Source organism: Heliangelus exortis, chromosome 10 (genome assembly GCF_036169615.1).
Source record: "Heliangelus exortis chromosome 10, bHelExo1.hap1, whole genome shotgun sequence".
NCBI classification, from domain to species: Eukaryota; Metazoa; Chordata; class Aves; order Apodiformes; family Trochilidae; genus Heliangelus; species Heliangelus exortis.
Genome location: NC_092431.1, coordinates 13,987,016 through 14,009,292, shown reverse-complemented (window position 1 = coordinate 14,009,292; position 22,277 = coordinate 13,987,016). Strand labels below are relative to the sequence as shown.

General features: G+C 45.4%; 1 protein-coding gene and 1 long non-coding RNA gene across 3 annotated transcripts in view; one reads left to right on the top strand and one right to left on the bottom strand.

Moving 5' to 3' along the window:
* WDFY3 (WD repeat and FYVE domain containing 3) overlaps positions 1-1,647 on the bottom strand; it is a 160,785-nt gene extending 159,138 nt beyond the window's left edge. For both annotated transcript variants that reach the window (XM_071753664.1, XM_071753665.1), the window contains exon 1: positions 1,275-1,647. The gene's annotated coding sequence lies outside the window, so the exon portion shown is untranslated. The remainder of the gene's footprint in view (positions 1-1,274) is intronic.
* Positions 180-5,208, top strand: LOC139800508 (uncharacterized). Its single transcript, XR_011727771.1, has 3 exons — positions 180-349; positions 2,446-3,846; positions 3,947-5,208. It is a non-coding gene; the product is annotated as an uncharacterized lncRNA (long non-coding RNA).
* The last annotated feature ends 17,069 nt before the right edge of the window (positions 5,209-22,277 follow it).

Here is a 22,277-nt window from a genome sequence, read left to right as displayed (position 1 = left end):
AGGTAGCAACACAGTTCCTAGGCAATTTATGATTTGGATGATCATTTTTTATCTGCCACAACACGCAAAAATTGCTTTTCTTGACAAGAAACCCACTACTTGTTTTCCATTGTAACATTCCATGGTCCGATACACAGACATGCATGTATCATGTCACAAACCTACGGTGCCAAGTAACCAAAATTCAGTCGTTAAAATAAGGCCTGGACTTGCAGGTCTGCACTGGAATCGTGGGAGTTACTTTAGTTGGCCAAGAAATTTCTGCTCGATTATCCATTAAACTCCAGCACAGAACATGTACATCTAGTCCTAGCCACAGGATTTCTTCCACAAGTCTCTCTCTATGCAGGTAGGAATCGTGGCCCTGATCTTTCAAGGTGAACACCACGCACGGTCTCAGCGCTGACCGGCTGCTGTACAAACCTCTTCGTCCCTGCACACACCCGCAGCAGGTGACGAGCAGCAGGTACCGCAGCACCCCCGCACAGCCCCCCGCACCCTGCTTCGGGAGCGAACGCCCCCTGACCCCGGGGAGAAACCCGCCGGGGACTTTAACTTGAATGACCCGGGGTCAGGACTGCCGCAAAAATAACTAACTACATTCTGCATTAAAAAAAGTAAACCAAACCAAACCAAACAGCAGAATTACGGGGAAAGGGCGACCGGCCTGCCCGCCTCCAGCTGGGGTCTCCTCTAGGGCCAGGGCCGGCGGGAAGCCTGCCCCTCCTGGCCACAACAAAGGCCGCCGGAGCGGCCCAGCGGCGCCGCAGCGCCCACGGTGCTCGGCCGTCCCCTCCCGGCTTTGCTCGCCCGTTCCCCCTGGTCGCGGAGGCCACGCCAGGCTGGGGCCCCGGCACAGTCCCTCTCAGCTCGGTGGGACCGCGTCTCTCGCCCCACAGGCAGCCCCACCACGGGGGCCGCGGCCAGACAGAGGCCGCTGAAATAAAACTGAAAAACAAAGGGGGGGGGAGGGTTTGCCCGCGCAGTGACAATGATCTGCCACCGAGGCACCTGCGCCGCCGCCCCCTCCTCCAGCCCGGCACCGGAGGGAGGCGGCCGTCCGCACCACATCCCCGGGGAGCGGGGCGGCCGTCGCGGCCTGTGGCCGGGCCGAGCCAAGCGGAGCAGGCACCCTGGCAGGGACAGGGGCCGCAGCCCGCCGCACCGGGCCCGCGGAGCGACGGCGGGTCTCCCCGCGGCGCAGCCGGGCCCGGAGGCGGTGCAACAAAGCGCGGGGGCCCGGGGAGCAGCGGGCAGGGCCGCCAGGCACTCACCGGCAGGCGAGGGGGGTGTCCACCGGTGCCGCTGTGCCCGGCCCGGCCTGGCCCGCCGGGCCGGGGAGGGGGCAGCGGGCGGTCTCTCGTCTCCTCTCCTCTCTCCGCTCCTTTCCGTGGGCACGGCTCAGTGGGGACGGGGCGGGGGGAGTTACGCGACGGAGTGGTCGCGGCCGGGCGATGCGGGCCGGGCCGGGAGGGCGGCTCCCCCGCTGCGGCCCGGGCAGGCTCCGGCGGGAGGCGCCGCCGCCGCTGCAGCGTCCAGGCGCTGGGGTCGTTCTGGCCCCATCAAGGCCGGGCCGGGCCGAGGGGTCCGCGCGAGGCGGGCGTGAGGGAGCGGGGCCGCTCCCCGCGGCTGCTGGTGGCCATCTTAGCCCTCCTCCGCGGCGCCGTGTGCCCCCTCCCCGCCCGGCTGCCAGCGCTGCCTCCTCCCTCTGCCCCTCCTCCCCTCCTCCTCCTCCTCCCGGCTGGCTCCCGTCGCCGCCGCTCCCGGGGCCCGGCGAGGCCGCCTGAGGAGAAGCGGTCCGTAATGGCGGGCAGCCCCTCAAGCTACAGCCCGCCGCCCTTTCCCCTCAGCGGGAAAGCAGCGCGCCGAGGGTCTGCTCTCTCAGTCCAGGGCGGGTCGGCTCGACAAGACACACAGGGCCCCCTTCTTAGCGCTGGGGCTTTGAAACATTATCTTTATTTTTAGAGCGGTGAGTTTCCCGGACAGGCGCTGGGTGAGTTTGGTTTCTCCCCTAATAGAAATCCTACTCCTCCAGCACCAAAAGCCGTTGCCTTCTCCCCTCCGTGCCTGCCACCAGCCCTAACACCACAGGCCCGGCAGCCCTCATGCCGCTCAGCCTGCCGAGAGAAGTTGTCCCAGCCGGGAACCTGAATATGGGATAAGGGAAGGGAAACGCGGGGTCATTGAAGGAGCAAAGAAGCTCCTTTCGTGTTGACGTTGAGGCGCTTTCCCTCAGCTTCTCATCAAGCGGGGCACCTAAGGAAAGTCCATGGGATATCGCTCATATCGACCACAGCGAGGATCTGTACATCTGTGCTGGCCAACTGGACTCATCCATACAATCCAGATGTTTAAGCACAGAAAGAGTTATTCTCTTCCTGATTAAGCCAGAAGTTCAGTTAAATTTAGGACGGCCAAAGGACTCCTTTGAACTTTTTTTTTCAGTCACAAGAATTCAGTCACAGAGTGCAGGAGGTCACTGGAGTTGCAGGACAAGCTTCATCCACTCAGATACTCCCGGGCAATGGTACAAAGGTGTGACCAGATACCCTTCTGCCTTTTTCCAGTCGTGTAGAAGCTCACCTCCTTCAAGAAAACAGCTGCAAACAAGCTTTTCACCCCCTAGCAGTTTAGTTTGGGGAATTCTTTCATTTACAAAACCCCTTCTGAAGTTTTAACTGGAAAGACTAAATGGCTGTTTGGAGAATATGGCAGCAGGGGTAAAAGGTTCAATAAGTGATGCACAAACCATCAGAGACCTCCGTGTATCACGGGCAAATTACCACAAGCAGGGGGCGAAAGATTGTTGCCTCATTTGTTCTCTTTTGTACTGAGGATGAGTTCAGTAAGTATTGTTTACCACGCCATTTCCTTCTGGTCACCTGACAGTGGAAATCATCCCTTTCCTTTCCCGTTTAGCTGGAGGAGGCCCCAGCTTAACACTCCTTGCTGTCTGGCATGACTCTGTGTCCTCAGCCTCTTGCTGGGGTTAAAGCACAACTCTCCAATTCAGCTGCTCAGGAGCACTCACTGAAGACTTAAGTTTGACTCCAAACAAAACCATTCCACTTCTCTGAACTTAAAAATAAAATAAGCAAGGACAAGTTTATAACCTCCTTGACTACACAGTAGAATGCTGCATTTACTTGTTAAAGGTGCTCCCAGACATCCCCAAATTTAATGTATTAACAGGAGCAAGATTCAGCCCAATTCAACAAACAGTGAGGGCTATTAGTTGGTGTTGGAATGGGACCATCTGGCCCTTTGCAACACCTGTATCATTTTTTCTGTGCAGGATAAACCGTGAAGAATAGGCACTGGGAGAGAAATGGTGAACAGGACATCAGCCACAGTTTATCACAGCAACTGTAATCTGATTAGTGGCAGAAGTTCTTAGAGAGTTGATATGCTTGTATCCCTAAAAAGATCCTTAAATGTTATGCTGGGGGTATCTTGTTTTGTGCCTCCTAATTAATTGCCTCCTTTTCCTCACTTTTTGCACACAGAGACATTTTAACAAGCTCCTCCCCAACCACTTTAACAAATCATTTTCCACAGTCTCCTCTTCCCACATCATGAGATTGTCACTCTCATGAGAAAAAAGTAGGGTTGGTTACACCTAAGGCCAAATGGGAAATATTACAAAAACAGGAAGGGAAATGAAGGGAAAAGTTCAAAACATGAAACTATAGATTGTCTTGCAGAAGGTTTTTGAGGGTGCTCACCATGTTTTGTATACATGCAGAGTAATGGATACATAGAAGAAAGGATGGGTGTTGAGTTACAGTATCACCTACTGAAATAATTTGCCCCTAGAGCGAAGGCTTAGCTGAAAGTCGGTGGAGAGTGTGTTACGACACAGCCAAGGTCTGTCTCTCAGTCCCCCCAAAGCTAACACGCACCTTTCTTTGTACACCTTACTTTCTGCAGGTACGTTCTTAGCAAGCCACACCAGTCTAGAAGCAAAAATGTTATGCATGCTACTGGGCAGAACTGGTCCCATTTGCTATGTTTTCATTCTGGACTGCAGCAAGTAGAAGCACTGATTTCATCATCCTGTTCCTACAGTTATTTCACTTGCTGTGCTAGATGCGGTCTGTGAATGGTACATATGAGTTACACTTCACAAAACAAACTAATCTTCTCTCTGTAATTTATGTGTAGGAGGATACTTGCATCTTTCATATGTAAAAGATGAACAAGATCTGTCTTAGCCAGCTCTCCTGAGTAAGAATCAAAGCTCACAGAGATGGTGCTATCCCAAATTCTTTACCAACAGACGTAAATTTAGTGGGAAATCACAAAAATCCTCCAGGATGGTAGTGGGACTTGCAGAGACAGCTGTACATCAGATACAAGTTTTGAAGCCTGCCAAGTTATATTGCTTTTTTCTTCTTGCACAGTTAATGCTCATTGCATTCCTATTTATAGTCCCCATGTTTCAGTCAATTGTCACAGCTTCAAAATAAATAATGGCAAGCTGTCACAATCCATACTGAGCGACACCAGACACCCTTTTTACCTTCTCAACATCTCCTCTCCTCTTGCAAAGCTGGAGTAGCTGCTTATCTTTCTCAGAGAAGGTGCTACTTTGTAATTACACTGCTATAATTAGACAAAAGAAAGTTAATTTACAGTTAATTTTTTTCCCACTTTGCAAAGCAACTATGCACAAGGGATTGCATCACTCATTGAAAACCATGGAGATATATTTAAAATTCTTTTCTTCCTCTGTTAGAAGGCAAAATCAACATAATTGTTTTTTAGCAGTGCTCAGTTTTCAGGTGAGATGCTAGCATTCTTCCACTGCATTTATTTCATGTCTGGAGCAGTAAAGGTACATTTGTTATGTTTTGCATAGATTAGCTGATACCAAAGTACAGGTGAACCGAGGACTGTAAAGAATTTGCTACATGAAAGTGAGAAATGAGCCTTTTTTAATTAGCATATTTTTAACAGAAGAAAATAGCATTGTGTTCCAAATTTACACAGCTTAATGTTTTCATCATACAAAGTTCCTATGACTTTTCTGTCTTTGAGAAGTGCTGTTCCCCCCTTTCTTCCTTCTTTCCTGCTTGTTTATAATCACATTTTTGTATTACATAAGAGGATGGCTGAAGTTGTAGAGCATTAGCCCTGTCCTGTGACACTTACATTAAATTTGGCTGAAAATGTAAATGTAAAAATTAAAAATAAATAAATAAATAAAATCCCATAACTAGCTGCTTGTTAGAAGTCAATATTTTCAACAACCCACAAATAGCCTAGTGTTGAGATCATAGCATTTGTAAAGCATTAACAAAATAGAACACCAGCAACCTGATGCAGTAACCCTCAAAGAAAGCAGCAGCCAGGGCTACTCCTCCTTCACCCTGTGGGGCCCAGAAGTGTAGCCCTATTTTGGATAAATGGCCTTTCTTCTGCCCTCTGTCGATGTTATTCACATAGTTCAGGTAAACAAACACTTGAATCCCAGTGCTGCAGGTTGAGAGTTCAAAAGTGGATGGTTAGGAGCAGTTTGTTACAGCTGAGCATAATGTTGTTGGTTTTTTTTTCTTCTGTAACTAAAACCAGTAAAAAAGCAGCATTGAATTTATAAGCAAGAACAAGAGGATGAGAGAAAGGAGGACAGTGTGGTGATAGAATTCTCAGCCCACAGAGTTTTAGACCACGTCTGTAACTGTAAAAGAAAGCATAGCTTGCAAAGTTAAGTTCTCAAACAGCATAATTCTATGCCCTGCCTTGGACGTCTTGTGTGGAACAGAGTTCTTGCTACAGAGGTTACAAACCTAGTCACACATAACTAGTCACACATAACTAGTCACACATCACTGGTGTGCAATGAAATACTATTACAGGATTCAAATAAAGTGCTGATGCACACAAAACTTGTAAATGAGCATTACACTGTGCACGTGTGTACGTGGGAAAAAGCACATAGTTAAAAAGAAAAAAACAAACTGCATGCTATTTAGAGGATGTGGAAAATTTAGAGCTTGGAGTCTACATTTTTACAAGTCTATATCCTAGTGACTCTTATGGACTCTCAGACCTGCACAGGCCAAAGCCAAACCACAATTTCAAGAAATGCAATCCAGGCCACCTGAATGTGACCCTGCACATCCAAAGGGGAAAAAAGAGCAGGTGGCAAAAGAGAATGTCCAGTTCAGCTAAGGTCGTTGAGGCTTATGCAGCTTCAAAGTCTAATGATCCCAGGAGTGAATCTCAGAGGATGAGATCACCACACTCAGAGTGAGGGAAAATGCTGCCATCTGGTGCCTCCAAAGAACTTGAAATTAAGAATAAATAAATAAATAAACATACCTTGTTGGCATGCTTCACCTGCAGTGCTGCCAATGCTGCCTGGTTCGCTCCTGTAGCCCTCCAGTTGTTTTTTTGTTGTTCAAAGGTTCTGCACGACACATGAAAGACTAACTTTGAAAGCATATATTTAATCTCAAGTCAACCAGGCTGAAAAAGAGCATTATACAGTGGTCTGCCCAGAAGAAAAATATCTTTAAGTATTAGTATAGTCTTTAAGGCAGGTAATTTTAGGAAAGACAGTCTTGAGTTAAGTCCCTTAGGTCCAAGAATAATATACACCTTGTTTATTTTGATGAAGTTATTTAATGCATGTCTGTTGCAGAACTAAATCTGTTGCAGAACTAAATCTGACCTTTTAAGTCACTGCACAAAACCTTTACTGTCCATTAGTTTATCCCATGAGCACTGTGGATTATACTTCAGTCAGTACATGTTAGAAGCCTGAAAGGATACAGGATCAGATACTAAACACCTCTTATTTTTATGATTCACCTTTACAGCATCCTGTTTTGGATTGTTGGTGATACAGCCTCAGAGGGTGTGCCAAATATGTACTGAGACTTTCCATGGTGTTAGGATGAGGGAGTGCTATTTTTGTCTAAGATATTTTTATTTTTACAGGCTTTCACAGAAAGTCGTAATGGTAGCTTGGAGCTGTTGAAATGACAGATCAAATAAAAACCTATATATGGCTTTATTTTAGAGGTAGCAGTAATCAAGATAGCTCTTTCACATTATCACAGAATGCCAGGTTGGAAGGCACCTCAAGGATCATCTGGTCCAACTCTTCTGATATTACTGTTTCTGTGAGATGTCCCAGCACCTCATCAAGCTGAGACTTAAAACTCTCCAAAGGGGGAGACTCCTCAACTTCCCCTGGGGGACCATTGCAATTTCTCAGAAAATTCTTACTGTGAACTTACATTTGTTTGCTCCTTGACAAAGGCAGAGAAAAAATCTGAGGCCTGCAGGCCAGCTTTCCACTGGCAGAAAACTGACTGAAGTGAGTAATGTACCTTATTTACCTTTAAACACATCATTTTTGGAACAAAGCAGTCACTAAACCTCAGGTGTGCAATCCATTCTTGCAGATGAGCGAGATCCCACATCACCAATGATTTCCCAGGAAGACATTGTAATCCAAGAACAGTTTCAAAATAAAGGAATAATCTCAGGACAAGAGAGTCTTACAAAGGGTTTCTTGTACAACTGAAGAGCAAAGAGAAGGAACATGTTAACAAGCAAAGAAATTTGCAAAACTGTAACTAAAAACTATAACTAAAAGGGCATTGTGGTAAGTGCCTTCACATGTACTTTACCACTCCAGCTAAGGTATCTGATTTATAAAGATGCAAATTCGGTGCTAAATTTTTCTTCCAGTGAACAACTTGTGACCAGGCAAAACCTTTGCCACCACACCAGTTTGTTATTCATGCCTACAGACAACCATAGCACAGACTTCATTCAGTAAATACACAAAAACCCTGATATCAAATAAATTTTGAATGCCCTTTCAACCTAAATCACTAGATTAATGCTTTAATTCTATTTTTCAAGGAGTCAATGGGTAATTAACAAGGAAAATATTAGTTTAAATTGCATGCTGTTTATTATTATTTACCATGCCCTTTGAAAACAAAAAGCCAGGTTAACCCCTTGGCTACATTACTAAAGCTCTGTGGAAAAAAGGAAGAGCTACCAGATGAGCTATAGGAAGCTTGATGAACATCTTGAAAGGCTGTTCCCAAAACTTCCTGTTTCCATGGTAAGATACTTCTTCCGTTTAATTCCTACTCTTAATACACTTACAGCCACTTTATACACATTTGTTCCTAAAAAATCCTACATTTTCATTCAAAATGGAGCTAGATCCTCCTATGACTTATGTTACTCTAGAAGAACTTGGAGTTCCTTCCTCTTCAACATCATTAGAATTGCTTGTGGGTACACAGTGGGAGTCTGGAGCTTTTAGATGTGTATGTAGCTTACTGCAGACAAGGAGTAATTTCTTTGACAGGTTTTGCCCAAGAACAAATCAAGCAATTTATAATATTATTAGCTATGGCATATAAAACTAGTCCTAAAAAACAACAAAAAATCTTGTCAGTGCATGTGGCAGCCTTGTTAAAAGCAACTTACATTGTCAGTCTCCCTCCAAGTCACAGTCTGGGAAGGGCATTTCATTTCAAACGTGAAGGTGTTCCTCCATGTGTCCTCCAGGTAGAATAATTATATCACATCAGCCAGGTGATCCAAAGAGATACCTTATTAGCTAACTTTTGACTGTTCTAAAAGTAGGTAATGAGAAATTTCTGTAGTAGATAGCTAGGTGGCTAAGGGCTACTTCCAAGCAAGCCATGTGAATGAAACAGGACCAGAAGGAACCTGTGCCTTGTCAGTAGGCTTAAACCCAGCATATAAGGTCCACGCCTCCACTGGGTCATTTTTTAGGAGTCTGCCTATTGAGAAAAGTGGGAAAACACCAAGTTAAAATAAGCATGATGCCCTGTGTCATAAGAGGGAAAACCATAGCAGAGATAATCTACAGGCTAGATGAGGTAAGGTCTCGAGGATAAAAAAACCCCACATTTCATGTGCTTACAACCCCAATTAATTTCCCATTCTAGCTACTGGTCTACAAGCATCCCTCTGCATACTCATGTATTGCAAAACCTCTATCACAGGGTTAAGAAATCACAGAATTGTCCTGGTTGGAAAAGACCTCTAAGATCACGGCATCCAATGTCCACAAGCTGCCCCAACAGAGTAAATAGATTTAAATTATACATTACAATTATATATTACAATTATATATTACAATAGATTTAATGTGTCTTAGCTTTTCATTGATTTATGCAGACTGGTACTGATAATTATCTACCAACAATATTGTCCATCTGTACACTAATACATAGTATTTCAAACATGTAAAAATGAGCCTTTACCTTGAATCATAATTGGAAAGAAAATATTCCTGGCTTTGTGTGGTTTCATCATTATGGACAACTAGCTTTGGCAAACTTTTTTCTGATAGACAAAATGCATTCTTACCCAGTTCTGGAAGAAGCCATGTACAAATATCTCATGCCAAAACAACCACCTGAGTATCAGCTTCCTTTTGCTCTTTATTTGCCCATAAATACTGCCTACAAGAATGGATTCTTCTCTCAAGACCCAGTTGTCACCATCAGATATAAAATACAGCCCTCTAAAAATGAACTAGAGCCCCAGCAGCAGAGTCTATAACTGCACCTCCTGAGATAGGAGTGGTTGCAACTTGTTGTAACTCAATTTCGAAGCTCAAGCCAGCCATGCAGGTGGCTCAAACAGGACAGGGTTTGAATACCTAGCCAGATGTGCACTCACCCCAATGACATTTGTATCTAACACCTGGATTTATTTTATTTGTAATAGAAAATGTCTGAAAGTAAGATTTGTGTATGAAAGGCAGCAGTTTCCCTGCATATTTCAAGCTTCCTTTACCCCTCCCTCCCCTCTTAAATCAACTGATGAAAAGCACAAAAACGAGCTTCATTTGAATCCTCTCCTCTATTCCCCTGGCTCCTTCACCTCTATCATGTGAGCCTTTCTTCCTTAAAAATGTCAGACAGTTTTGTACATTGTCATCAGTAAGAAACAAAATGCAGGACTCTTTGGAGTTTGATGGGACTCTGACAGAAGGCAGTTCTAAGTGTTGCTGCACACTTGCTCTCCCTGCATGAGCTCTCTTCCTATTTCAGAACATTCCATGAAAGCTCCAGGACAACCGTCCCTTCTCACAAACTTCTCCTGCTTGTGTTCTCTCACTGGGAGTGCAGGTTTTTTCCTCTCAAAAGATAAGTTTTGTCCCCCCATCATTTCCTCTTGTACCCTCTGCAGAGATAAATGACAGCCCCTGGAACTGATTTTGTTCCTGCTTTTAGGCACTGATCAGAAAGGCATGGGGCTATATGCCTGCCAAGGCATCAGCAGGAGAAAACACTATCCCAGCTGAGCAAAGAGCAGGCAGATCCTGTAAAATCTGTGTTCTGGGAAATGGCCAACAGAGGCTGAAAAATCTCTTTTATCTGATTAATAGGACAAGTTACTACATGTGTCTAAAACATTGAAATCTCCAGCAGACGCTACAAGGAGGAAATCAAGGCAAAGGAGTGGTATCTGTAAGGAAAATAATGAGCATTATATTCAGCTGCTTTAGAACTGAACCTGTGCAGGCAATACTTCAGCTATTCTTTCTCCATGACCTCTGACAGATCATGCAAGGAGATTTTTCTTCCCTGATTGAAGAAAAGCCACAAACCACCTTTTTAGAAGAGGACTGCTCCACTTAGCTTTACCAAAGCTGAAGAGGTAACGCTGGCAGAAACTGTTGCTGCAGTAATTCACTTCTCCCAGCATCCTGAAGAAGCTCCACCAAAAGAAGTTGCCACCCAAAGCCTCAGTTATCCCACACCAAAAGATCTTCAGTCTGGCCTTTCCTGTGATTAGTGACACAGTATTGAATTATTACCAAAATGACTCACCTTGGGCAGAGATAAGGACTGCAGGAGACTGAAGGTGTTGGACTACTGTTGTAGAATGTAGAGAGGATTGGAGAATGTTGGAGAATATTCCTGAATATTCTCCAACATTCTCCAATCCTCTCTACATTCTACAACAGACTACAGCCCCTGTGATGCAGACACCCCAGTTACAGATGCTTCTCTTCTCATCCCCCCCACATGGGAATCACAGCTGGGTCTCAAACATACCTATTTACAAGTTTGAAGCTAAGACTCCAATAGAAGTAGCTTGTTTGGTCCAGATTATACTAGAACAATGAGGACAAAGGAAAAATGAAGCAAAACTAAACAAGTATGAGGACTAAAACATAGAACATCCGAAGTTCACACCACAATTCATACTAAGAACTGAATCTGTGGTAGACTGGTGGTACTGGGTTAATTTAAGGGATATTAACATTTATAAATGATGCAACTTTAAATAGGAAACATTGCTTGGGAAAAAAAACCAAAACACAATGTAAATTCAAGTTAGGGAATTTGTCTTTTTGTCCATGACTGCCTAAAGTCTAGAGAAATAGAATCATTTTGGTTGGATAAGGCCTTTAAGATCAAGTTCAAGACAGAACAAAAACCTCACATTATGTTGGCTCACATACCTCCTAATACTCTGAGAAAGAAATCACATTTCTGTGACAATTTTCCAATAGTAAAATAGGACCTGATGGTGTAGGGGACTGTATCATGTGACCCTATGAATGCCATTCTATTCCTGTTCCTCTGTCACACAAACTGCCCATCAGATTTACCTGAAATTTACCTCAATCTCCCTATCCAGAAATAACGTTGGCACCCAAGGAAGGTCTCTACCACGTATGAGTTTTCATCACCATTTCTAGAGGCTTACTGAGTAATTCACATGCTTCCCACATACCATATTTCAACCATCACCAGCTTTCATGTGGTTTCCAGATGTTCTATTGCCACTAGCAGCTTTCAGAGCAGGATTTTCTCACTGTTTCCAGGGACAACACAGCCACCCTGTACACCCAGCACACTGAAACACTGGGTTTAGCCTGGGCAGCATCTCAGCACCTTCACACCACCAACCAGAAGGCTAAACTCAGGCCAGACTCATCTAGCTTTAATTGCATGAAGCTGCCTGGTTTCTGATTTACAGTCACAGCCTGCTTTTCTGCCTTTTGCCAGCTGGGCAAATTTGGCCTTTCCTGGTGCCCTGCACACCCAGCAGCAGCAGACAGTCACACACCCCACACCTAGAAACTTTCCCTCATTTCCCTCCTGCAGGTGATGTTGGGATGGGAGTTCCCTGCTACAGCAGACACACTCCAGCTGATGGTTTTGTCTTCATGGGAGCAGTGATGCAGAGCCAAAGGAATTGTGTCTAACAGGTTGCAGATGTAGGTTTCAAGGGGAAGGAGAGCTGCTGGAAAGAGCTAAGTGCAGGGAAGGGTACAAAGGAAGCCTTATGGGCAGGGAAATATTTTACACATTGAGAAAAAGGAAAAATGGAGGTGGCCTAAAGAATGTCATTTGTGTCCTCAAAGAGGTCCAGCTGGGCAAGCCATCTTCAGTGGGAAATGCTGTGTGCTGCTTCTTGGGGCCAGACACACCATACTGCTGGAGGTGGTCAGGGGGACAGATCTCTGAGCTGGCTATTTTGCACACCAGCTTTAATTCTGTGTCATCTCAATCCACATAGAAAAACCTTCACCTTCTTCTCCCCCAGTCGCTTTCCCAAAAATACACAAAAGACCATTTTTTTTCTTTGGCTCAGTGAGCAGCTGAGAAGCAGTAATGGCCAATTCAGAAACATGGTCTGCCCAGAACTACAGGAAACATCTGCATGCTGCTGTACAAAAGATATGGTGTCTGGATAGATCACTTTGTTTTCAAGTTGTACCTAGATGAGGCATAGGTTAGACATTTACTTGGTGTTTTATATCTGGGAAAGTATCATCTTTCCCTCAGGCTTGGGGTTTTGGTCTATGAATACAGCTAATTTAGACATTACATTTCAGCCTCTTGACTGTGTGGGTGTTGGATTGGGTGCTCGTGGCTCTGTGGGACCACCAGGTGGGTGCACTGAGGAAGGCCACCCTCTGTGCCATGGGATGCAGGCTTGCTTCTAGGGCAGCTTGAACTTGAGAGTGGCACCTCCAACACTTCACACCCTAAAATAAATTTTTAAAAAAGATGAAGTTATTTTCAAACTACTTGCTTTGGTTTGAGGCTTTTTTTTTTTTTTAACAAAGTCTAGCAGAGGAGGTACCTGGCACAGTCTGTGCTTCACAACTGGGCAGGTGGATTCTGCAACAGGGCTGCAGGTTGCACATAGGAGGAAGGAATCAGCATCTGCTCAGAAGTTCTAAGTTGCTTCTTCTGGAGGCAGATAGACAAGCAAGCACCCTCCCCTCCTGTCTTGTGCTTGACAAGTCAGGCAGGGTTAAAAAAAATAGCCTGGGTTTTGTGGAATGAAGGGCCATATAGTCTAAAGACATTGGGAAGAGGTATTGCATCTAGCTTGGTACTTTCAGTCAGACAAAAGGAGAGAGGTTTCATCTCATCTATCAAAGTATCTTCTAACTTGTTAGTCCCAGGCAAAAGTACTGCTTTTCAAAACATTGCATTCAGCTGTCAGTCTCTCAGGATCCACGTGAATGCACTAAATCCTTAAGTCTTTCCTCAACTTGTCTCTCAAAAGTCTTGCTCTAGGGATTTTTGCTTTAATATTTTGTGCATTTCTATAGAAATAATGAAAAAATAAACAACCCATCAAGCAGCTATCTTTACAGCCTATCTGAAAAGGCATACAGGCATAAAATAGCCCATTTAATAATGGTTAGATAGAAAAAAGCTTAAGGCCGATAAGGTTGATTTATAATGCCTTTTGCAAAAAAAAGAAGTTCCTGAAAAAAAAATGTGAGGACCAGGCATAAGCAATGGAAACATTGCACAACATTTAGAAAAATAAACTGCTTTATTAATCCTCAGTAAAGCAACAGCTTTGTTCTTCTCCATTCCAGAAGTATACTAGAGCTGAGCAAACCTATCATTAGCCTAACTTTACTCTCACTTAAGACTTGTCTTAATTCAAATAATGATATTGCATCCCTGACAAAGAAAAATTAAAACCCCTCTTGAATTGAACACCATCATGTTCCCAAGAGTTTAAGTGTTAGCTCAAGTTAATTATGTTTAAATTATTTCCTTTGGTGTACTGTTGTAAAGATCACCATCTGACCCCTTAGAAAAGAGCAACGAATTAAATCTTTCTGCCACTTTCAGCAGAGCCTGCCTTCTTCTTGCATCCTCAGAGCAGAGTCTGCCTGCCTTAAATTTTAACACTGAAGGTCTACATCTTTAAAAAGCAAAAACCAATATTGCTTAGTTACATTGCTTGGCTTCATCTTAAAATTCTTCTAGGGAAGTTTTAAAAGTCCTCACCTTCCAAATACCTTTGTCTGGCAATAGCAGCAGAATAAAAATCACTGCAGCCTTCTTTTGTGCCTTTGCTCATGGCTCATCACACCGAATTTACAAGCCACTGCAAGTCCTGGAGCTTTTAGATCTAGCAAACCCTTGAACCGTGTTGCTACCTTCCACTGTGTCTGTGGGGATTTGCAGTCTCTGCCTCCTCAAACTTAACCAATTGTAACAGCAGCAAGGTTAAAGGGGAGGTCAGGGCTGTCCTCACTGCCTTGATGGACATGAAGTGCAGGCTGGGTCTCCAGTGAGCAGACAGGCTTGGGCATCACTGCTACAACTGAGTCTAGATGTTTGCCTGTGGAAGTTTTCAAGTGTGTAAATCGGAAGCAATGTCTGACCATATCACAGTTAAAGACAGCTTCCATATCAGGCAATTAAGGAAAAACCCTGCATTTCTTGGGCAGCATTTCTTTGGTTTTTTAAATGACTCATTCAAAAAATGGAAGGGGCAGGAGTAGAAGAAGCTAGAAAAAATTGCTTTCAATTCAATCTGTTTTACAAAGAAGTTTTCAAAGTTTTTAGCCTAGCAGCATCCAAATTATCAGGCTCTTCTCCACATACTGGGAGTATACAGATGCTTCAGCCACAAAACCGAACCAAACGACCACAAACCAGAAGAATTTGTTAGAAGTTGGTGTTATTGAACCACTGTGAACAAGTCATCCTTAGCCATCCTCAACATTCCAGATCTCTGTACAAGTTAAAAAGCAATCATGAAGTACACAAAGGGACCTTGTTTGACTCGGACAAATGCTCTATTCTGAACTTTTGATGTGACTTTGTATAGGCTGTAAATATTATTTTTTTAAAAAAAGAGCATTTCAAGCTTTCTCCTAGTGATTTACAGTTTGTGGTCTGGTGGTTAGAGAAAGGCCACCTACAGCAGACACACCATTCTGATGTCCTGCTGTGCATGGGTCCTTGCAGGAAAAAAACCTCACAAGCAGCAGAAGTTCACAAGCTAATTTTTGTTCTTATTGTCTCTGTTCAAAAGGGGTGGTATTAGATTTTCTGTATACCACATGGGATAAATATCATGACCTTGATACCGACAAATTATTTAGAAGAACATAGAGGACAAATACCATGTTGTTTTCTAGCCAAAGCTTCAGAGGGCAGTATCCTCAGTGGGAAGTGAGGTGAAATACAGCAGTGCCTACAGACTAGCACTCTTTCTGATGCCACCTTATCAGAGGCTACTTACAGAGTCTTACAGTGATTCATTAGATTAGCAAAGACTTTTGGTTTAATGGTGAGTGCAGTGGAGGCTTGTGTCCACACTCAAGAGGCATTTTTGGCCTTAAGAGCTGCAATGAATGTCAGTCCTTGGGTTTGTTTTATAGCTATGCCTTCTGTTTCTCTTCAGATAGGAGGTGTTTGTAAACATGTATTTTTGCCATGTGAAATTACTTTGGTTGCACAATGACTGTAATTTGTCAGTTTACAACAGAGCAAGCCAAGGTCAAATTTATCTGCTGCCTTTGAAAATACAGCTGGCATTGAAAGAGGTGAGGATGCTGCAAGGTGAAGGAAAACTTCTTCCTCACCTCCATTCACGTTGCTGAGTGGCCTCCCTGGTTTCTGAACTGAGGCTGAAATGAGCTGGCTTGGGAGTGGTTTGGAAATGTGCCTTTGCTGGAGACAGGAAGGTCATTCGAGCATGGGAAAATATCTTCTAATAAAGCATCAGAATGCTTCAAGCCCAAGTTGAAAACCTAAATTTTTCTTTTCTGTTTACTAACTGTATTTAACCTTGAAATATTACTGATTGCACGGGGGGGGGCGCAAAATGGTCACTGCTCAAGAAGTGTCTGGGTATAAAAGCTCTTAGGAGAAAATCCATCAAAGTAAACACAAGGCTTTCAGATCAACAGGATGTGTTTTGAATGAGCCTGTTCCAATTAAGGTGAAAGCTAGAGTTAGCAGCCTTTGCTGCATGTTTAGGAAGCTCTGTTCTTGAAATACATTTGACGTTACTTTTGCTCAGACAAACAGAAAGACTATGGAGGACTTAAATACCCAAATCTGGATTTGTGCTCTACAGGACTCCTGCATGGCTGCTAACTGACCTTGAGGGCTTTTGAAAGCCTGCACATTTTCAAATGAAAACTCTCTAGGTTCTGCTAGAGAGTTTCTGCAACTTCTGCTTCTGGAACTACTCAAAGCATGGGTCTACCTCAGCCTGAGGGTTAGGCTCCAGATCCATGGTCATCCTGAACACACCAAGTCTGTACACACAGCCTTCCATGTCCTCTCCTCAGGAGGTGCTTGGCAGGAAGCATCTGCCAATGCTTTTACCTTTGGAGGAGGGAGAGGGAAGACATGTTTGGCACATCAATGGCACTGGGAGATGGGACTGAGAGCTCCAGCTATGGAGGTGAATGTCTTGCCTTTAAGGGCATTAAACATGCATTTTCCTTCTCAGACAATCTCCTCATCAAAGATTTCATCTACAACCAGCCACCATGGCTGATAAGGAGCGTCTCATTGCTGACATAGCACAGAGGTGCTTTCCAAGACAGCAAGGAGTCTGACCTCTGAATTGAGCAACTACTCTTCCACTGCTATCTGCTGGAGTAGACACGGAGGGGTGATGCCTCCACTGCTGCCCCTCTCCTGGGTCTGGGAGGAACGATGGTCCTTGCTTGGCTCTCAAGACAGAAGAATTTGTTCTCTTCAGCAGCAGGTACCTCGCTATAAATGGCAGTAGCAAAAGTGTTCTGCTCAGAAATCTAAGGGTTTCAAGGAAGTAAAGAAACTTTTCTGCAGCTGGCTACACACGGTTCTTAGAAACATTTCAAAAACTACCTGATGTCAACATTATCCTGGTGTCCCCCAAGCAGCATACCCTGCTCAAACTGGGGAGTCTGCTGAGGCACAGCTTTGCCTAGCAGGAGCTGTCCTTCCTGCCTCTGAGCTGTGACAGAGCCAGGGGCCATCCCTTGCTGCCCACTCTCACTTTCCTCTCCCAGGGAAGGCTGGGCTCTTAGGGAAGTGAGCACCAGGGAGGCAAACTGGGTGGAGATGCTGAAATTGAGTAGGGATGGTTGATTTGGGTGTGGATCCTCCAGCCCAGACGGTCTGCATGTCTGCTGAAGCCAGCATTCTTGCTCAGGGTCAGCTCTTTCTGTCTGTTTGGTTTTCCTCCATGGGACAGCCATTCTTCAGCTCCCAGGTTCTCCTGTTTGTTTTGAGAAAAATACTGGGGAAGACTGTACAAATGATGGCTCAAAGGAGTGGAGATGATCCTGTGACACCAAGGCTTATATCCCTGCCAGGAAACTGAACTCTCTTTCCCCTGCTGCTGCTGCTGAAATACTTGTCTTCAAGTCTTTGAGCATTAAGAAAAAATATTAAAATGACACTTTGTTGATGTCTGCAGCTGTTACCCATCAGGTCTGGGAATAAAATTACGGGCATGTAATTGAGGCAGCCACAAGTTTTATACAGCATTTATTCTTATGAGAGAGGGCTAACCACAGTAAGAGACTTGAATTCAAACTGAGTTGTAGCTTCAAATACCATCATACTTAATGTTTTGAAAACCTAGTGGTTGGAGTTCCTGAAGCAACAAGCCCTCCCAATCCCCAAAGACCGATGTGTTAGCACCTCACCTCCCAGTCAAACTGTGGTGAAAGGGAAGCTCCTCTTTTAGGGCATAGCCCAGTGCTTTTTCTTGCTTACATTAATGAAGTAAAACTGAGTGGCCACTTCACAGCTGACAGACCTCAGGTGAAGATCACCCAATGCCAGGAGCTTTGTGTGTCTTCTGTGAAGGAGCTCAGCCTATTCAACTCCACCTGCACGTTCTCTGCCCAGCAAGCAACTATTGCTTCAAATCTGGTTTGGAAAACTGCCTCACAAAAAAGAAATCACCATAGCAGCTTAGTAAAGCTGCTTGAGGGTTTATGAACAAGTCACCTCACTCAGTGGTGACTCCCACATTTTATCAAGGCACAAACTGGACACTCTGAAGGGCTTAAAGCTATCAAAACTTACAAGTGTTTTCCATATGGAAAAAGAAACCAGATGTTACCTTCACCCACTAACACCCACCTCCTGCATTCCCCCAACCACAGCCACACTCTTCTGGTTTGGTCTTCCTGTCCAGTCTTGCAGGTGACCCTACACTCACCACAGCTTGCACCACAGGCTACAGTTCTGTGAAGACACCACAGGGGAAGCAAGGGAAGGTCTGAGCACCACAGAAAAGTGCAGTGCAGTGTAGTGCAGACTCCAGGCCTTAGAGCAGGCTGTGCACTGCAGGATTGCATGCCCAGAGGGCAGTGAGCAATTAAATGGGCAATTCCTGTCAGCAACTCCTCTTTCACCAGTCTTTTTGCACCTTTTCCTTTGCTTAAGCAAGGCAAACACCTCATGGGCAACTACAAAAATGTAATGGGAAAAATTCTGGGTGAGACTTTGTTCTGTTCAGGTCTCAGGGTCAAAAGGCAGCTAAGCCAGGAGCAAGTTCTTCAAACTCAACAGCACAGCACTGACAAAAGTTGGCTGAGGGTCCTAGGGCTGGCAGTCAGCGGCTCCAGCACATGGTGTGGAGGAGAAGGGCATGAGGAAGACAAACTGCAGTACCAACAGAAATGTCAGTCTAAGGATATCTGCTAATGTACAGACTGTCAGTGTCACCTCTTTTCAGATTGTGGAAATGGATTCTAATGACAGAAACTGCTGACTAGCTTTTAGTGGATTACTCTGCATTACTGAATTAGGTTTTCCAGAATACTGCCTATTTCAACAGTGTATCTTCTCGTCTTCTGGTTTTTTCTGAAGCTCACTTCCCCCCACCCAAAAAAAAAAAAAAAAAAAAAAAAAAAAAAAAAAAAAAAAAAATCAAGGCAATAAGAAAATGTAGAGGAAAACAAAATCACAGGTTTCCCAGGGCAAGCTTTGCAATGGGCAGCACCCAGCACCATCAGACAGAGCACTTGTTCGTGCACTATGAAATTTGGCTGAGTGGTCAGCAAGCCACTGTGTGGTCCTGTCAGTATTAATAGGAGACAGGCTGAGATGGCAGATGCCACAACTCTCCAGACGGTTACAACTTCTCTATTTTTAACCTGTTATACGAGGGTTTTTTCCATCAGGATGATCATAATTTAAGACTGCTTCAGCTAAAGGGCTGCAGCTCTCTCCCCAGCGCTGAGGAGCAGGAGGCTGCAGCACCTCTCTTAAGGACACCCTTAGTGGTGCAGTCACAGCCCTCACGTTTCCATGTCCTTTGGCAGGGGAGGGGCCTGTGTCTGGCTGGGAACTGCAGCACTCTGCAAAGCTGGATCACACCTGGCACATTCTCCCTGGTGTTTCCTGGCATTCACCACCTGCTGCTTGCTTTTATTGATATCTGAGAGCTGGTGAAGCTTCAGTGCAATCGGTTGCCTTTTCTGTGACCATAACCTACTAGAAATGTGGATTTTTATACCCTGATGAGAACGCTGGTATCTGGGCAGGAAGGTGCTTTCTGCAGGTGCCTGCAGAGTTGGTCCTTTCAAGTGTGTCCATTTGCAGGAAGCTGGAGGTGGAAGCTGAGGGGACATATGGAGATGGAGAAGAAACGGAAGACTGGAAGCATGGCAGAGTGTAGTATTGCTTTTGTAAGTCACTGCCAGAGTTACCTGCAGACGAACAATTCTGTGGCCTTGTAAAGTAATGGGGGATATTAGTAGAAGGACTTTGGTTTCTGAAATATTCACATTTACTTTAATAACCTCTGCATTTAATCCCTGTGAAGACATCAAATATGTCTTTTTCCTGAAGGACTCAAACAATTGGGGTAACAAACTTCATAAACATCCCTTTGTGTGAACATGAGCAGTCCTTTGAGTACCCATCCACTGAAGCCCTGGTGTTGTGTCACTCTGCCCGGTGGGGCTCTGCCTCACAGCTGCAGTGTCCAACACCAAAGCTGCTCCATGGGCAAAGCTTTCCAGTTCTTTTTCAGAACTGTGACCACATTAGTATTTTAGCTGAGTTGGCAGTCCTGTCCTAGCTAATAATAAAATCACAGAACCATTAAGATGGAAAAGACCTTTAAGATCATTGAGTCCAACCACAACCCTAACCCTGCCAAGTCCACCACTAATCCATGTCCCCAGGCACCACATTTATACATCTTTTAAACCCCTCCAGGGATAGTGGCTCAACCACTTCCCTGGGCAGCCCGTGCCACTGCCTGGCAAGCCTTTCAGTTAAAAAATTTTTCCTAATATCCAATCCAAGCCTCCCCTGGTGCAACTTGAGGGCATTCCTCCTGTACTATAGGCTGTTCAGCTTAAGTTCCTTCAGCTGCTCCTCACAGGACTCGTACTCCAGACCGTTACCCAGCTTGGTTGCCCTTTTCCTGACACATTCCAGCACCTCGATGTTCTTCTGGTAGTGAAGGGTCCCAAACTGGACACAGTGCTAAAGGAAGGGGCCCCCGGCGCTACACCCTCTCCCCCCCCCCCCCCCCCCCAGAGCCCTCAGTGACTGCACTGAAATGGCGGCTGTGCTGAGGCCGCCTCTCGCCAGGAGCTCGCTCTTCCCCCTCGGGGGTTTGGGAGGACTGGGGCACCCGTTCTCTCCTTACGCTCTTGCCGCGTTCTTGGAGGTTTTTTGCTGTTAAGGGAAGGGTCGCCAGGCGCGACGCCCGCTCCGGAGCCCTTCTTCTACCTCAAGTGACTTCGCCGACATGAGCGCTACTGGAGGGTGCGCGGGGTTGGCAGTGCCGCCACCGCTCTGCGCCTCCCGGGTCGCCCCTGGCCCGGTGCTCGCCCTTCCCGCGCCGGAGGAGGCTCCGTGCAGCGCAGCTCTGACACGGCCCAGCGTGGGGTCTGGCGGAGATCGCTTCTCGCCCTCTCTGGACTGGCTGCATTTAGTTTGTCACACCAGAAGCGAGGTCAAGGTACGCAGAGGTACTCATGCCCTTAAAGTACATAGAAACCCCAGTGATGAGCCGCGGGGGCTGTGCAGTTACCAGGAGCCACCGCCGGGCAGCAAGAGCTCTCACGGTGTTTTCCTTAGAGGTGTGCACAGTTCCGGACAGATAGCACAAGTATTTACATTCTGTGATCAAAGAGTAGAATCTTAGCAGCAGAATTTAAGACCGGTAATCTTGCTCTGAAAGCTGCCGGTGGAATTAGCTCCGATCTGCTGCTTCTCCAGTAGTTTTCTAGGGTAGGAGCATGTGCCCAAGGCTGAGATGATTTGCTGATGGCGAGTGCTTAACAGAGGTTACAGTTTCCTTTGTAATTTAAAAATGAGATGCCTTTGTTATGCAGCTTGAGGGTGAAGGAGGTGAAGAGCCTTGGATCCATGACATAAAGGGAAGGAACAGTAAAGAAGAGGCACCTGCCACCCCGTTATCAGCAAGGCACTTGGCTTTGTTGAACCTCATACAGCTGGCCTTGGCCCATCAATCCAACCTGTCCAGAGCCTTTCTAGCCTCAAGCAGCTCAAGGCTCCCAGCCAACTAGATGAGGTCTGCAGACTTGCTGAGGAAGTGTTCAATCCCTTCATCTAGATCATTGATAAAGATATTGAACAGAGCCCCGGGGGACACCACTGGTGACCGGGCACCAAGTGGATTAAACTGCAATCACTGCAGCTCTCTGGGTCTGGCCATCCAACCAGTCTTCCATTCTGTTTTCCATCCTGTCAGACCCAGGTCACTGCAGTAGCTGTGTTGCCTTGCACCCCACTGCACCACCCACCCGGGGGAAAGAAAACCACTGAAGTGACTATCTTTTGGAAAAGATGAAAATTCTGCATGTCTCCTGAAAGGAGGTAACATAATCCACATGGTTTGCAGCAACAGTAAAGGGGGGGCTGAAGTTTTGGGGGTTCAAAAGGTAGTAATTAAACAACAGGCTTTGCTATTAAGAACACAACTTTAAGGAATAATAGAAAGGAACATAAATCTCTATCCACTGTGCATGCTATAGGAAA